We start from the raw sequence: 16,098 nt of genomic DNA on the forward strand, positions 1-16,098 counted from the left end.
AGTGAGGATGCTAGAAAGTGTAGCTATGCAGGCAGAAGTGGGAGGGTGGCTGTCATAGCCAGAGAGAATACTGAGCACATTGTAACATTCCAAGAAGGCCTAGAGTGGAACCCTCACTCCTTCCTGGGTTGGAGCCTGTTATCGCCTTGAAGGCAGAGGCAGAGTTTTCTAGGCCTTTCTGTCTCCCTCCTCACCTAGCAAATGTCATTCACATGGAAGATACTCAAAAAATGATGCGTAGTTGAATTTCCAATCAGTTCCCACTGACAATACAATTTTATAGGTATTTCATGTGCTGAACATCCTGAGAGTAGGTGGTGATTGTAAAAGGTCCATTGTAACCCCCTTGATGTAGTTTGGATGTCTGTCCCCTCCAAATCTCATGTTGAGAGATGATCCCAGTGTTGCAGGTGGGGCCTGGTGGGAGGTATCTGGGTCATGAGGGCGGATCCCTCAGGAATGCCTTGGTGCTGTCTCCATGGTAATGAATGAGTTCTCCCTCTGGTAGTTCATGTAAGAGCTGGTTGTTAATTAAAAGGGCTTGGAACCTCCCTGCTCTCTTGCTCCCTTTCTTGCTGGTGACATGCCTGCTTCTGCTTCACCTTCTACCATGAGTAAAAGCTCCCTGAAGCCTCACCAGGAGCCAAGCAGATGCCAGCACCATGCTTTCTTTTTATTTTATTATTATTTTTTTTGAGATGGAGTCTCGTGCTGTCACCCACGCTGGAGTGCAGTGGTGCAATCTCAGCTCACTGCAACTTCTGCCTCCTGGATTCAAGTGATTCTCCTGCCTCATATCCTGAGTAGCTGGGACTACAGGTGCACACCACCATGCCTGGCTAATTTTTGTATTTTTAGTAGAGACAGAGGTTTCACTATGTTGGCCAGGCTGGTCTCAAACTCCTGACCTCAGGGTGATCTGCCTGCCTCAGCCTCCCAAAGTGCTGGGATTATAGACGTGAGCCACTGTGCCCAGCCATCACCATGCTTTCTATACAGCCTGCAGAACCATGAGCCAATTGAACCTCTTTTCTTTATAAATTACCCAGCCCTGAGTATTCCTTTATAGTGATGCAAAATGGACTAACACACCTCTGATGTCTTTCCTTTTCCAGGAGAACTTTCCCAATGAAAGAAAACGAATGAAACTATGCCTGCTGTCATTCCCAACTTCATACTGGGCCCTGTACTAGGTAATTTATACTGGTATCTCATACAATGACACAGACATGTATATTACATGACTTTTCAGTCTCAACAAAAACCCGTGATATGGTTTGGCTCTGTGGTCCCACCCAAATCTCGTGTTGAATTTTAATCCCCAATGGTGGAGGTGGGGTCTGGTGGAAGGTGATTGGATCATGGAGGTGGTTTCTAATGGTTTAACCCCATCCCCCTGGTGCGTTCTCAGGACAGAGTTCTCATGAGATCTGGTTGTTTAAAAATGTGTAGCACCGGCCAGGCATGGTGGCTCATGCCTGTAATCCCAGCACATTGGGAAGCTGAGGTGGGCAGATCACGAGGTCAAGAAATTGAGACCATCCTGGCCAACATAGTGAAACTCCATCTCCTAGAAATACAAAAATTAGCTGGGCATAGTGGCACATGCCTGTAGTCCCAGCTACTCGGGAGGCTGAGGCAAGAGAATCGCTTGAATCTGGGAGGCAGAGGTTGCAGTAAGCCAAGATGGCGCCACTGCACTCCAGCCTGGCGACAGAGCGAGACTCCATCTCAAAAAAAAAAAAAAAAAAAAGAAAGAAAAGAAAAGTGTGTAGCACCTCCTGCTTTGCTCTCTTCCTCCTTCTCTGGCCATGTAAGATGTGCCTGCTTCCCCTTTGTCTTCTGCCATGATTGTAAGTTTCTTGAGGCCTCCCCAGCCATGCTTCCTGTACAATCTGTGGAACTAGGAATCAAATTAAACCTCTTTTCTTTAGAAATTACTCAGTCTAAGGTAGTTCTTTATAGCGATTTGAGAATGGACTAATACAACTTGTAACCCTACATTGGCAAAACTAACAAACCCAAATCCACTAAGGTAGTGTATCAGTCCATTTTCATGCTGCTGATAAAGACATACCTGAGACTGGGTAATTTACAAAAGAAAAAGGTTTATTGGACTTACAGTTCCACATGGCTGGGGAGGCCTCACAGTCATGGTGGAAGGCAAGGAGGCACAAGTCACATCTTATGTGGATGGCAGCAGGCAAAGAGAGAGCGTGTGTAGGGAAACTCCCATTCTTAAAACCATCAGATCTCGAGACTTATTCACTATCATGAGAATAGCATGGGAAAGACCCACCCCCATTATTCACTTATCTCCCACTGGGTCTCTCCCACAATATGTGGGAATTATGGGGCTACAAGATGAGGTTTGGGTGGGGACACAGAGCCAAACCATGTCAGGTAGTCACCGTCTCTGTAAGTGGTAGCTTCCAGCCTCTCTTTTCTCTTTTTAAGCAATTTTATTGAGGCAAAATTTATATTCCATAAAATTTACTCATTACACTTCAATGCTTTTTAGTAAATTTACCGAATCATGCAACCATCATCACAATCCAGTTTAGAACATTTTTACCACACCAATAAGATCCCTTGTGCCTATTTATCATCCTTGATTCAATTCTCAGCCCAAGGTAACCACAGATCTACATTCTAACTCTATAGAGTTGCCTGTTCTGGACATTTCATATACATGGAATCATGTATTTTTTTGTTATAGAATCATGGTTTTTTGCGTCTGCCTTCTTTCACTTAGCATAATGGTTTGAGCTTCATCCACATTGTAGCAGGTATCAGTGTTTCATTCTTTTTTTATTGCTACCTAATATTCCATTGCGTGGACCTGCCATACTTTGTTTATCCATTCACCTGTCCACAGCCATCTGGGTTGTTTCTAGTTTTCAAGTATTATGATAAAACAGCTAGGAACATTCGTGTACAAGTCTTTGTGTGGGCACATGCTTTCATTTCTCTTGGGTAAATACATAGGAGTGAAATTGCTGGGTCGTATGGCAGATGCATATTTAACTTTTTAAGAAACTGCCAAACTGTTTCCAAAGTGTCTGCCCCATCCTTACATCCCTGCCAGCATCATATAAGGGTTTCCGTTTCTCCCCATCCTCGCTAGCATTGGTTCTTCTCTGTCCTTGCCAGCCTCTCTTCTTAAGGTAAATGACTACAGTTGATTTTGTTTTATTTTTTATTTTATTTTTTTTGAGGCAGGGTCTCACTTTGTCACCCAGGCTGGAGTGCAGTGGGAATGATCACAGCTCACTGCAGCCTCTACCTCCCCAGCTCAAGCGATCCTTCTACCTCAGCCTCCCGAGTAGTGGGGACCACAGGCATGTGCCATCATGCTGGCTGTACAGTTGACACTTGTTGAAGACTTACTGTGTGTCAGGCACAGGTGGCTGTTCCTCAGGCTTTGTCCTCACAATCCTATGAGAAGGTGCCCTCGTACACCCATTCAGCAGACAAGGGGACTGGGGTGTGGAGATGTGAGGTGTCTGCAAAGCAGGATGAAAAGCTGAGTGTGTGCGCGTCAGGCCCAATGAGAGCAGAGGGGAGCTGAAGGTGCATCTGAAGTGGAGCAGAGAGGCACTGGGCCTGTCCCGGAGAAGCCTGAGGTCTGGGGCCTGGAGGAGATGGGAAAATGAGGCCAGGAAATGTTCCCTGGACAACAGTTAGGAAGGTCATACTTCCCAGGGAACGGGCATGACTGGGAATGACCAGCAATTCCCAAGGCCAGTGCCCGGGAGTCCAGGCCCTCCTGAGTTTCTGTTCCATGGAACAAAGGGGCCTTTGCTCTCCCTCACAGGCCTAGAGAGAACCACAGATTTGGGTGCCCAAAAGAGGCAGCAGCCTGTTCTCCCTGGGGATGAACTCTCACATGGCGCCTTGCTCTGGACCCTCATCCATTAGCCATGCCAAGATTCAAGGAAGAAAGTTACCATCCAGCAGCCGGCAGGTAGGAGGTGGCCTGCTCTCCGTGGCCCTCAGTAAATCACAGCACTCAGTTGGCGTCTTGCTGGATTGCAATTACAATCCTTCAGGCCCGACACAAAATCATTGGGCTGGTAAGAGGAGAGTACCTGGGTAATGTGTTTAACAAAAATTAACCTGGTTAAGCCCTGACTCTATAGAAAATGAGAAAGTGTGGATGGGCCTAATCGATTCGTCCACAGCCCAATTTACTCCAGGGCTGGCTTTGGGTTTCAGTTAAGTGTGTCCACCCGAAAACAGGGATACTCGTTTTATTAAATTACCTCTTTGATTATAGAGTTCAGAATATGGCAGAGTTTGTTTTTATGCTAGCCTTGGGGGCTGGTGGATGGAGGAGAGGGGGTTTTGGTGCACACATAGGCTTGCACACGCTTGCACCCATGCACACGCCCCCTTGTCCATATAAGCATGCAAACAAATCTTTCCAGGGTGAGAAGGGTTAGTAAATATTTACCTCCCCTCCCACTGGGAGTCGAAAGTATGGATTTGATCAAATACTCATTTACTCTCTGCCCACCACCACTCCCCATCCCCTTGGCCTCTTGGCAGATAAATGATGTTATTTGAAGGTATTCTTGAAATTTCTGATGGAGACTGTTTCTTAAGTGCTTTTAGAGTAGGCCTATACTTTGTAATACTTGTCATATTCTGGCTAGTAAACTCCTGGCCTTTAAAAGCCGGAACCTTTCTCTGTTTCCTGAATACAAGGGAATAGGTCATTAACTATGAATTTCAAATGAAGCAGATTTACAGTATATATCACAGAAATATGTTTCTGAGAGACAGCAAATACCAAGGAATCCATGGAGCAGAACAAGCCAAGAACTCAGGGAAAGATCAGCTGGTCTGGGGAGTAGGCTTTTGTTTTTCTTTCTCACGTTTTTGTGGCTTACTTGGCCCAGTCCAGGACTCTTGTTCCAGGTTCCTTCTAGAAACACCTTTCTGGTTCCTTTTGCTCCCACTTCAGTGTGGAGCCCTACCCGGTGAGGGCCCTAGAAGACTTGACGGTGGAAATGACCATATCTGGAGGTTAATCCTGGGGAGCTGGGGATGGGGAATTGGTTGGGTAGGGTTAATTAGGGAAGTGAGAGAGATAGTAATGGAAGTACATTAAGGTTGGGTCAGCTGGTTTGATGGTTTATGTGTCAACTGGCTAGGCCATAGGACCCAGTTATTCAACCAAACACTAACCTAGATGTTGTTGTGAAGGTATTTTGTAGATGTGGCTTACATCTGCAATCAGTTGATTTTAAGGAGATTACCCTAGATAATACGGGTGGGTTTCATCCAGTCAGTTGAAGGCCTTAAGAACAGAAACTCAAGTTTCCTAGAGTAGAAGAACTTCTGCTTAAGACTTCAGCATCAACCCCTGCCTGAATTTCCAGACTGCTGGCCTGCTCTGCAGATTTTGTACTTGTTGGTCTCCAGAATCCTAAGAGTCAATTCCTTAAAAATCCATCCACCCATCCAACCATTTGCCCATCCATCCATCCATCCATCCATCCATCCATCCATCTGCCCATCCATCCACCACCCATCCACTCATTTATCCACTCATCCATCCATCTATTCATCCATGCATCTACCTGTCCATCCATCCATCCATCCATCCATCCATCCATCCATCCATCCACCCATTCATTCATTCATTCACCCATCTATCCATCCTATTGGTTCTATTTCTCTGGAGCACCCTGACTAATACAGCTGGCTCCTGGCAATAATTTTTGGAGCTCTTTCCCTCATCATTTCTCAGCATCCTTTTTCACTGGCCACCATCTTGAATGGGAGAGCCCCATGTCAGCACTTTGCACAAAGCCTGGCACATGGTGAGTGGCCCAGTGAGCATTAGCCAGTTCCACTCTTATTGCTCCCTACCTGGGATGACTTTTCAGTTTCGTTTGAGCTCTCTGAAGTTGTGGTCACTATTGGCTGCCCACTGAGCCTTCACCTTTCTTCTTATAAATAAATAAATCGAACCCTGGTTTTGTTCCAGCAATAGAGTGCTCAGCTCCAGGGGCTGGGTCATGACTGGTCTTGGCCAGTCATAGTACTTCTACCTCTCTTTGCTGGTGATGGGTCTCTGGTGGGTATGTGATCCAGCTGTGGGCCAAGAGATGGTTGGGGAAAGTTGCTGGGGCATTTGGGAACATTTTTGGCCTGATAGGAGAGGCTCAGGTAGCAAATACACTGTTCTTCCTTTCTCTCTCTTCTGGATCTTTGATTTAAAATAAAATTTAGATGAAATGCACACATCTCAATGAATTTTTGCATCTATGTATACCCAAGTAACCATTATGCCCATGCATATATGCTACCCAGATCAAGGTGTAAGCCATTTCCAGCACGCCAGAAGGCTCCCTCCTGCCCCATCCCAGTCAATAGCTCCTACCAGAGGTAATCATTCTTCTAACTGCCACTAACCTTTTATCACCATAGATTAGTTTGTTTGCTCCTGAACTTTACATAAATGAAATCACTCATAATGTCTTCATTTGTGCATCTTTTGCTGCACATTATGACTGCGAGAGTCACTTATGTTGTTAATGGTAGCAATGCTTTATTCTTTTTTTAATTGCTGTGAGCTTTCCATTTTGTAAACACACCCCAATTTATTTATCCATGTTTCTTATTTTTATTTATTTATTCATATGTTTATTTTTAGTTTTTAGAGACAGGGTCTCACTCTGCCCCCCAGGCTGGACTGCTGTGGTGCCATTCTAGCTCACTGCAGCCCCAGACTCCTGAGCTCAAGTGATCCTCCTGCCTCAGCCTCCTGAGTAGCTGGGACTGCAGGTGCATGCCACCATACCTGGCTAAGTTTTTAATATTTTGTAGAGACAGGGTCTTGCTCTGTTGCTCAGGCTGGTCTTGAACCCTGGGCTCAAACGATCCTCCTGCCTTGGCCTCCCAAAGTGCTGGGATTACAGGCGTGAGCCCCTGTGCCCTGTCTGGGGCCCATCGTGACTTTGCTCCTTACTCGTGGTGGTGCTGGCGTTTTGCGTGGCTGTGCTCATCTCTCTCAGCAAAGCCAACTGGCCCCGTTCACACCCTAACTTCCCCAAGAAGCCTTCCCAGATGTCCCCTCTAACCCCACAATGCCCCCATTTCCAGCTGTGACTAATCTGTCACCTCTGAACTCCCACCAGACTGCAGTTGTACCCGGAGGAACTTTATTTAGTCATGCCTTCATTCATCTATTCAACAAGTATTTGTTAAGTGCCTGGTCCAAGTAACTATTCTAAGCATAGGGGATATAGCAGGAAATAAAACGAGCCCAGGTCCTGCCCTCATGGAGGTTTTTTCAGATAGGGAGGTAGGGTAGATAGGTCACATATCTGATGATGGCCATGCTGTGGAGAGACGCCCGTATGGGGAATAGGAAGAGTGAGGGATGGGCAGTCAATACTTTCAATAGGGCTTTCAGGAAGACTTCACTGATAAGCGGTGGTGTGAGCCTTGTAGGTAGCTGGGGGGAAGGGTGTTTCAGGCCGTGGGGACGGAACGGCAAGCGCAGAGGCCTCTGGGAGTATTGAACAAGGAGTCTGAAAGAGTGAGCAAAGGGACCCTGGGAGAAGATGAGGTCGGACCATGCAGGATCTTGTAGGGCAGGGTGAATACTTTGGCATAGGCTGTGAGTGACATGGTAGCTACTGGAGTCTTTGAAAAAGGTGTTATCTGAACTGCCTTTCATTTTGTTTTGTTTTGTTTTGTTTTGTTTTGTTTTGTTTTGTTTTAGAGACAGAGTCTGCACTGTTGCCCAGGCTGGAGTGCAGTGGTGCGATCTTGGCTCACTGCAATCTCCGCCTCCCAGATTCAAGTGATTCTCCTGCATCAGCCTCCCGAGTAGCTGGGACTACAGGTGACCGCCACCATGCCCAGCTAATTTTTTTGTATTTTTAGTAGAGACAGGTTTTGCCATTTTGGCCAGGCTGGTCGCAAATTCCTAACCTGAGGTGATCTGCCCGCCTCGGCCTCCCAAAGTGCTGGGATTACAGGCAGGAGCCACTGCGCCTGGCCTTTTGTTTTTTGAGCTGCCTTTCCTTTTAAAGCTCTCTCTGTTGCTTTCTGTTGAGGAAAATATTGTAAGGTGTGCAGAGGGGTCAGCAGGGTGTCTAGTGAGGAGGCTGGTGAGAGAGGGAGGTGCGGGGGCTGCAGCCATGGAGATGGGGGTGATTGGAAATCCCTGGAGGGCAGTTTGGGAGTGGTGAAGCACCCAGGCACTGGAGCCACCTGTCCTGCCTTCGACCTCAGCCCCATCGCTTCACAGCTACTTAACCTCTGTGTGACTTAGCTTCCTCATCTGTAAAATGAGGATGCGAGTACCTACTCCATACAGCCACCACGAAGACTGAACAACTTTTTTTTTTTTTTTTTGAGACAGGGTCTCTCTCTGTTGCCCAGGCTGGAGTGCAGTGGAATGATCGTGGCTCACTGCAGTCTTGACCTCTCAGTCTCAAGCGATCCTCTATCTTAGCCTCCCGAGTATCTGGGACCATAGGTGCATGACACTACACCTGGCTAATTTTTAAACTTATTTTTTATAGAGACAGGATCTCGCTCTGTTGCGCAGGCTGGTTTTGAACTCTTGGCCTCAAGCAATCCTCCAGCCTCAGGCTTCCAAAGTGCTGGGATTACAGGTATGAGCCACCCGCCTGGCCAAAGGTTGAATAATTTAATACAGAAGGTGTTTAGAACAGCAGCTAGCATGCAGCATGTCTTACATGTGCTAGCTAATATGCAGCGGTGGAACCAGTGAGTCTGGCTAGCAATTAAATGCGATAGAGAAAGAGGGTCAAAGGTGGTTTCAAAGTTTTAGATCTAATATCTGGAGGAATCATGGAGGTGAATTTTAGATGAGTTTGAGATGCCTATTGTCACTTAGGTGGAGGTGCTCAGGAGTTCGGTGTACAAGTTAGTGGCTCACAGCACAGGCTGAACACCAACACGGAGGTGTTACTTTGCTCACTTGAACCTGCAGAATCCTTAGTTCCTAAGTTGTATTGTGTTTCGCCGGTCGTGTATTCAGTCTTATAAACAGTAGTCTCTTTAGTTAGCAGGAAATCTCCTGACTCTCTAGGCCTAGCTTTCTCCCTTAGGCCTGGGGCTTCTAGAAGATTCCAACGCAAACACAGTACAAGGCCAGGATTTGCGGACAGGCTGCCCATGGTCTGGCAGGAGTAACGCTCTTCTTAGGGAATCACAGGGCGGGGCTTGTCCTTGTTGGGAGAGGCAAGAGACAGGCCTTCCTTCTGGGGCCTCCATTCTATGCCTTTTGGAGATCTGAGTCTCTGAGCCTTGTAGTGATTCCTGGAGCACCAGCCCCATAGGGAGCTGGACTTACCTTTCCAACAGCTGGCCCCTGGATGCCCAAAGGACAATATTCCTTCCCTCCCTCTCTCCTTTCTTCCTTCCTTTTCTCCTTCTTTTCTGTTAGCCTTAAAAGAAGATAATAACTAACGAATTTTTATGTATATGTATGTATGTATATCTCTCTTTATCATCTTTCTATCTATACCACCATCATCCATCCATCCATCCATCCATCCATCCAACCATCTCTATCTATCTATCTATTCCTTTCAGGAGGATTTTGGGGATAAAATACATTCACGGGGCGTTCGTTTTGAAGGGGCCTTTAATTTCGTGGAATCCAGACTCCATTTTACTGCTCAGAGAGCAAAGTGACTTTCCCAGAGTAACACATGTCTCCTGCGGCAGAGCAGGGATTAGCCCCCAGGTCTCCTGAATCCCCTTACCCGTCCTGCGGCTGTGATTGCTCTCAGTCACCACACAGCTGGCAAGCCTCGGGGTGAGGCTGGAGGTCTCTCTGCCAGGGTCCTCTCTGAGGCCTGATGCAGCCTGCCATACCTGGGGCTGCCCCTAAGGTGCCCTGCTGAGGCATTGCTCCTTTTGCGGGGCACTAGCTGCGGGGGTCTGTTCCTGCGGACCCCTGATTCGGTGACAGATGAATAAAGTACACCAGCACACAGATATTCTGCTCTGCCAGTCCAGCTGAGGGTCCACTTACAGGCTCCGAGCTGAGTTCTGTAAACAGTTGTGACTCAGCCCTGATCAGCTGGTGAGGCTGGCATTTATTCAGTAACACTAGTTAACAAAAGTTGCAAGTAAACACCACTAGAGGGTAAAGATTAAAGGCCAGGTTCTGAGGCCTAAAGCAAACACCATTTGTGAGTAATAAACTTCTGCGGACCTCCCTAAGTAGGAGGCAGTAAAGTACCTGGTAGGACAAAGGTCAGTCTTAAGCCCGTATCAGTAAACAGGTTAGTAAGATAAACTTCCCACATTCCTTTGTACTTGCACCCTAATCATTCTGGCTCCTGCAAAGAGACCCTGGCTGCCTTCAGCCAAGCAATCTGAAGCTATGCAAACTCTCAGAGCTTCCAAGATAGTTTTTGGCTATTACTATAACTATCTGTAATATTTTTCCCACCAGCCTGATTGAACCCCAACACCCCGCCCCCTGCTGCCCTCACCTCCTAGTGTTTCAGTCCAGGCCACCTGGCGTAGGTGACTTTGCTGTTAGGTGACACCTCTCCACTGGGTTTTTTCTAGGGCATCACGGTAAGAAGAGCTACCATTTGTTGAATATTTACCATGCACCAGACACTGCACTTGGCACCCTTGAGGGGTCAAGGTCAGGCAGGTCATTGACTACCCAGAGATCCCAGCTACTAAGTGGTGCAGGTGGGAGGTCTAGCCCTTGGGTCTTCATTAGTTGGTCTGCAGCTGCTGGTGTGGAAACCACCTTGTACTCCCGGGAAACACACTGGGCAGGGGACCTGAGGGCCTGGGCTCTCTAGCTAGCTGTGTGACCTTGGTACGCTCTGATTTGATTTTCTCATCTGCCATGAGCCTCTCAGTTCCAGCCCTGCCTTCCACGTGCTGTGCTGCAAACTGTAAAGTGCTGTGCACCCTGGAGATGAGGCTGCCCGTCGACTTGGCTCATCTGCTGATGGTCATTCAGTTCAGCCGGTGCTGGCCACGTAGTGCTAGTATCCTGCCTCCATCTACCTCCTCATCTGCCAGGGATGAAATGTACCACACGAGAGCTCCCTCTGGGACCAGGGATGGGCTGTGTTCTCCTGCCGCTGCAGCTTTGATTTCTCTCCTCTTTGATGTGGGGGCTGGAGGATGGGGCGAGGATCCTGCTCTGTGGAGCCAGACAATACTGCCTTTGTGAACCCTGCCTCGGGGCATCTGCCCACAGAAACCTGCCCGCTCAGAACTGCCTCTTGGGGAAAAGCAGCCTTCGGAAGAAGGGGAACAATGCACTTGTCATGTTGAGGAGCCAGCGGAGCCTGGGCCAGGGCTGGTACTGGGTGATTTAGGAGGCAGACTCTGGGGCCCTGTTAGCACTTGAGAAAGACATGGCATTAGGCTGGCAGGGATGGGAGCCTCTGGAATGTGTGGGAAGGGTGTGGTCTTCTGTGGCTCCAGGATCGAGTCCCCACCTACTTCTCTCATCCTGTGCCACCTTGTCCCTTGGCCCCACTCTCCAGCCCACAGTGGCGGCACTTCGTCCTGCCTCAGGGCCTTGGTGCATATAGGGCCTTTGCTCGAGATTTTAAACTTTCAAATATGCAGAAAATTACAGAACATAATTATCCATATACATCTGGGTGCCTATATCTGGACAGATATGAACATTTTGTCACTTTTGCTTCAGAATACTGCTTTTTAAACCATTTTTATTCAAAATTCACAGCGTAGAAAAGGATATGCCGCATCCTCCCTCCCTGAACCTGCAAGCACCTAGTCACTCTCAGAGGCCTCTGATGCCATCGTTCTAGAGTGCGCTTTCTGAGATATTCTGTGCATACTTCCTCCCTCCCTCCCTCCCTTCCCTCCTCCTTCCCTCCCTCCCTTCCCTCCTCCCTCCCTCCCTCCCTTCCTTCTTCCTTCCTCCCTCCCTCCCTCCCTCCCTCCCTCCCTGCCTGCCTTCCTTCCTTCCTTCCTTCCTTCCTTCCTTCCTTCCTTCCTTCCTTCCTTCTTTCCATCTTTCTTCCATCATCTATTTGTGTCAGTATGGACACACGGTATTTATTTTATACTTTGGGTTGTAATCTAAAAGTTTATAGGGACTTTTTTTTTTTTTTTTGAGACGGAATCTCACTCTGTCGCCCAGGCTGGAGGGCAGTGGCGCGATCTCTGCTCACTGCAAGCTCCACTCCCAGTTTCACATCATTCTCCTTCCTCAGCCTCCCGAATAGCTGGGACTACAGGCGCCCGCCACCAGGCCCGGCTAATTTTTTGTATTTTTAGTAGAGACGCAGGTTTCACCGTGTTAGCCAGGATGGTCTTGATCTCCTGACCTCGTGATCCACCCGCCTCGGCCTCCCAAAGTGCTGGGATTACAGGTGTGAGCCACCGTGCCCGGCCTGTAGGGACTTTTTTTTTTTTTTTTTTGAGATGGAGTCTCGCTCTGTTGCCCAGGCTGGAGTGCAGTAGCGTGATCTTGGCTCACTGCAAGCTCCACCTCCTGGGTTCATGCCATTCTCCTGCCTCAGCCTCCCGAGCAGCTGGGACTACAGATGCCTGCCACCATGCCTGGCTAATTTTTTTTTTGTATTTTTAGTAGAGACGGGGTTTCACCATGTTAGCCAGGATGATCTCCATCTATAGGGACTTTTTAATATAGGGAGTACATTAAGTCAGGGAAGGAAACTAGTAGTTTGCTTTTTTAAAAATTAAGGTAAAATTCACAAAATATAAAGTTAACCAATTTAAAGTGGACAATTCAGTGGGAGTTAGTCTATTTATGATGTTATGCAACTACTGCTTTCGCCTAGTTCCAGGACGTTTTCATCATCCCATTAGGCAGTTACTCCTCATTCTTCCTCTCCTCCAATCCTTTCCCCCACAATCTGCTTTCTGTCTCTATGAATTTGCCTATTCTGGATATTTCATGTAAATGAAACCATACAATATGTGACATTTTGTGTCTTATTTTCTTCACTTAGCATGATGTTTTCGAGGTTCACCCATGTTGTAGCATGTCTCAAGCACTTTATTCCTTTTTGTAGTTGAAGAATGTTCCATTGTAGGTATATATCACAATTTGTTTATCCATTCATCCATTGCTGGACCATTGTTTCACAATGTCTTTTGGCTGTTTTGTATAGTGCTGCTATGAACATACATGTATTTGTTTGAGTAGCTGCAATTTTTTTTGGGTATATATCTAGGAGTGGAATTGCTGGGCCATATGGTATCATTTTGAAGAACTGCCAAACTGCTTTCCAAAGTGGCTGCACTGGCTGGGAGCGGTGGCTCATGCCTGTAATCCCAGAACTTTGGGAGATAGAGGTAGGTGGATCACTTGCGGTCAGGAGTTTGAGATCAGCCTGGCCAACATGGTGAAACCCCATCTCTACTAAAAAAAAAAAAAAGAAAATTAGCTGGGTGTGATAGCTCATGCCTATAATCCCAGCTACTTGGGAGGCTGAGGCAGGACAATCAATTGAAGCCGAGAGGTAGAGGCTGCAGTGAGCTGAGAGAGCCTGGGTGACAGAGCGAGACTTTGTCTCAAAAAAAGAAAAAAAAAGTGGCTGCACCATTTTACATTCCCACCAGCAACATATGAAGTTTCCAATCTCCCTCACCCTTGTCAACACTTATTATTTTATTTATTTATTTTAAATTACAGTCATGCCAGTGAGTGTGAAGTGGTATCTCATTGTGATTTTTAAAAAAATTCTTTAATTGACAAAAATTGTACATATTTATGTGCACAATATGATGTTTTGAAATATGTATACATTGTAGAATGGCTCAGCTGAGCTAACTAGCATGTACATTACCTTGCATACTTATTTTTTCTGGCAAGAACACTTAAAATCTAGTCTTTTCACCATTTTCAAGTATATAATACATTGTTATTAATTACAGGTGCCATATTGTACAATAGATCTCTTGAACTTATTCCTCCCATCTAACTGAAATTTTATATATTTTAACCAACACCTGCCACCTCTCCACCCCTCACTGTGGTTTTGACTTTTATTTCCCTATGCTTGTTAGCCATTTGTGTATCTTCTTTTGATAAATGTTTATTCAAATCCTTTGCCCATTTTTAATTGAGCTATTTGTCTTTCTGTTGTTGGTTGCAAGAGTTTCTTATGTATCCTGGCTACTAGACCCTTATAAGATATGTGATTTGCAAATATTTTATTACATTCGGTAGGTTGTCTTTTCACTTTTTTTGCTGCAGAAAAGTTTTTAATTTGATGAGGTCCTACTTATCCATTTTTTCTTTTGCTGCCTGTACTTTTGGTGTCATATTTAAGATTTCACTTCTAAATTCAAGGAGGTTAGATTTGCCCTTATGTTTTCTTTTAAGAGTTTTATGGTTTTAGCTCTTATATTTAAGTTGTTGATCCATTTTGAGTTAATTTATTTGTATGGTATGAGGTTGGAATCCAAATTCATTTTTTAGCATGTGAATATCCCATAAAATAAACTTTAAAAGGTTAAAAAAAATGGAAACAATCTCAAAGTTGCAAGAATGGTACAAAAACCCTTTTTTTCTCATATCGTTTGACAGCAGGTTGTCAACATCGTGCAACCTACTGTTTTTTTTAAGAGGTTCTTTTTAAAAAAATTTTACATGAAAATATTTCATCCTCTCCACACCTCCATCCCTCATTCCCCACCCTGCTTGGCCCAGGACATGCCTAGCAGCAAGTCAGAGGCAGGTAGAAGCTCAGGTTTAGGCTGCCTGAGATGCCTCAAGCACTTTGGTCCATAGAGACAGTCAACAAGTGACTCTGGTCTCCAGGACCAGAAGGAGCCTGGTCATATCTGACCGTGGCTGTAAATAGGAGTCTGGCACCGGTAGTAGGCCCTGCTGACAGAGGATCGGTGAATGCCAGCTCCCAAGGGTAGGCCCAATGTTGTGGGAGTGGGGCAGGGTGAGGGCAGGAAGAGCACAGTCTCTGGGTGTCACACCCTCACCTGCTTGTCTGCCCTTACTCCTCAGGGCGGTCCTGGAAGAGGGGTTATCCCCTCAAAACCCCCTGCCTAGCCAGCCCTTGGCCTACAAGTTAGAGGAATGTGGTCGCTCTCTGCTTACCCTTGGCCTTGGACTTAATGGGCAATGGGCAGATCATGGCTGGGTTAGTAGGCTGGATGAATTTTTTCCAGCCACCAAGCCCACTGATGTCGTTACCACACCTTTGCTGTGACAGGGCTCTGGTCTGGCCCTCTTGGGCTGTTTCTGACCCAGGATGGCATTCGGATGAAAATAGTGAAGCCATCTGATACTTTAGTATCAGGCACCATTGAAACTTGAGTGTGCATTTCTCACAATCAAGGTAGGTCTACAGAACCGTCGAAATCAGGACATGAGCATGGATTTGTCACTGCCGTCTAATCTTCAGACCCCATTCAAGGTCCTCCAGTTGTCCCCATATAGCAAAGGACATGATTCAGAATCAGACAGCTGTCATGTCTCTTTAGTTCCCTTCACTCTGGAACAGCTCCTCAGCCTTTCTTTGATTTCCATGAGCTTGATGCTTTTGAAGATTACAGGCTAGTGTTTTTGTAGTTTGCCTCCTGAGCTCAAACAATCCACCTATCTCGGCCTCCCAAAGTGCTGGGATTACACGTGTGAGCCACTGCACCTGGCCTATTTTTTTTAATAGGCTTTATTTTTCAGGACAGTTTTTGGTTCACAGAAAAATTGAGTGGGAGTTACAGAGATTTGCCATCTACCACCTCCCCCTACATATACAGAGCCTCTCCACTATCAACGTTCCATGAAAGAGTGGTCCATTTTTTATAATTAGTGAATCATCCAAAGTCTATAGTTTACATTAGGATTCACTCTTGGTGCTGTACGTTCTATGGGTTTTGAAAAATGTACAATGACATGTATCCACCATTATAGTATCATATAGGATAGTTTCGCTGTCCTAAAAATCCTCTGCACCATTCCTATTCATCCCTCCCCATCCATATTTTTGCCTTTTCTGGAATGTCATAGAGTTGGAATTATTAAGTATGTAGTCTTTTCAGATTGGCTTCTTTCACTTAATAATGTGCATTCAAATGTTCATAGCTTGATAGTTTGTT

At 46.2% G+C, this 16,098-nt stretch overlaps 1 long non-coding RNA gene across 2 annotated transcripts in view; it reads left to right on the top strand.

Moving 5' to 3' along the window:
* Window positions 1-213: 213 nt before the first annotated feature.
* The window catches only part of LOC129471951 (uncharacterized), a 45,061-nt gene continuing 29,176 nt past the window's right edge, over window positions 214-16,098 (top strand). Inside the window, exons 1-3 of one of the 2 annotated variants that reach the window (XR_010118932.1) lie at window positions 214-310; window positions 1,116-1,193; window positions 3,818-3,961. This is a non-coding gene — a long non-coding RNA (uncharacterized lncRNA). Of the gene's footprint in view, window positions 311-1,115; window positions 1,194-3,817; window positions 3,962-16,098 lie in introns of those variants that run through there. The other variant, XR_008653814.2, reaches the window with a different exon arrangement.

The sequence above is a fragment of the Symphalangus syndactylus genome, chromosome 22 (genome assembly GCF_028878055.3).
Source record: "Symphalangus syndactylus isolate Jambi chromosome 22, NHGRI_mSymSyn1-v2.1_pri, whole genome shotgun sequence".
Taxonomy (NCBI): Eukaryota; Metazoa; Chordata; class Mammalia; order Primates; family Hylobatidae; genus Symphalangus; species Symphalangus syndactylus.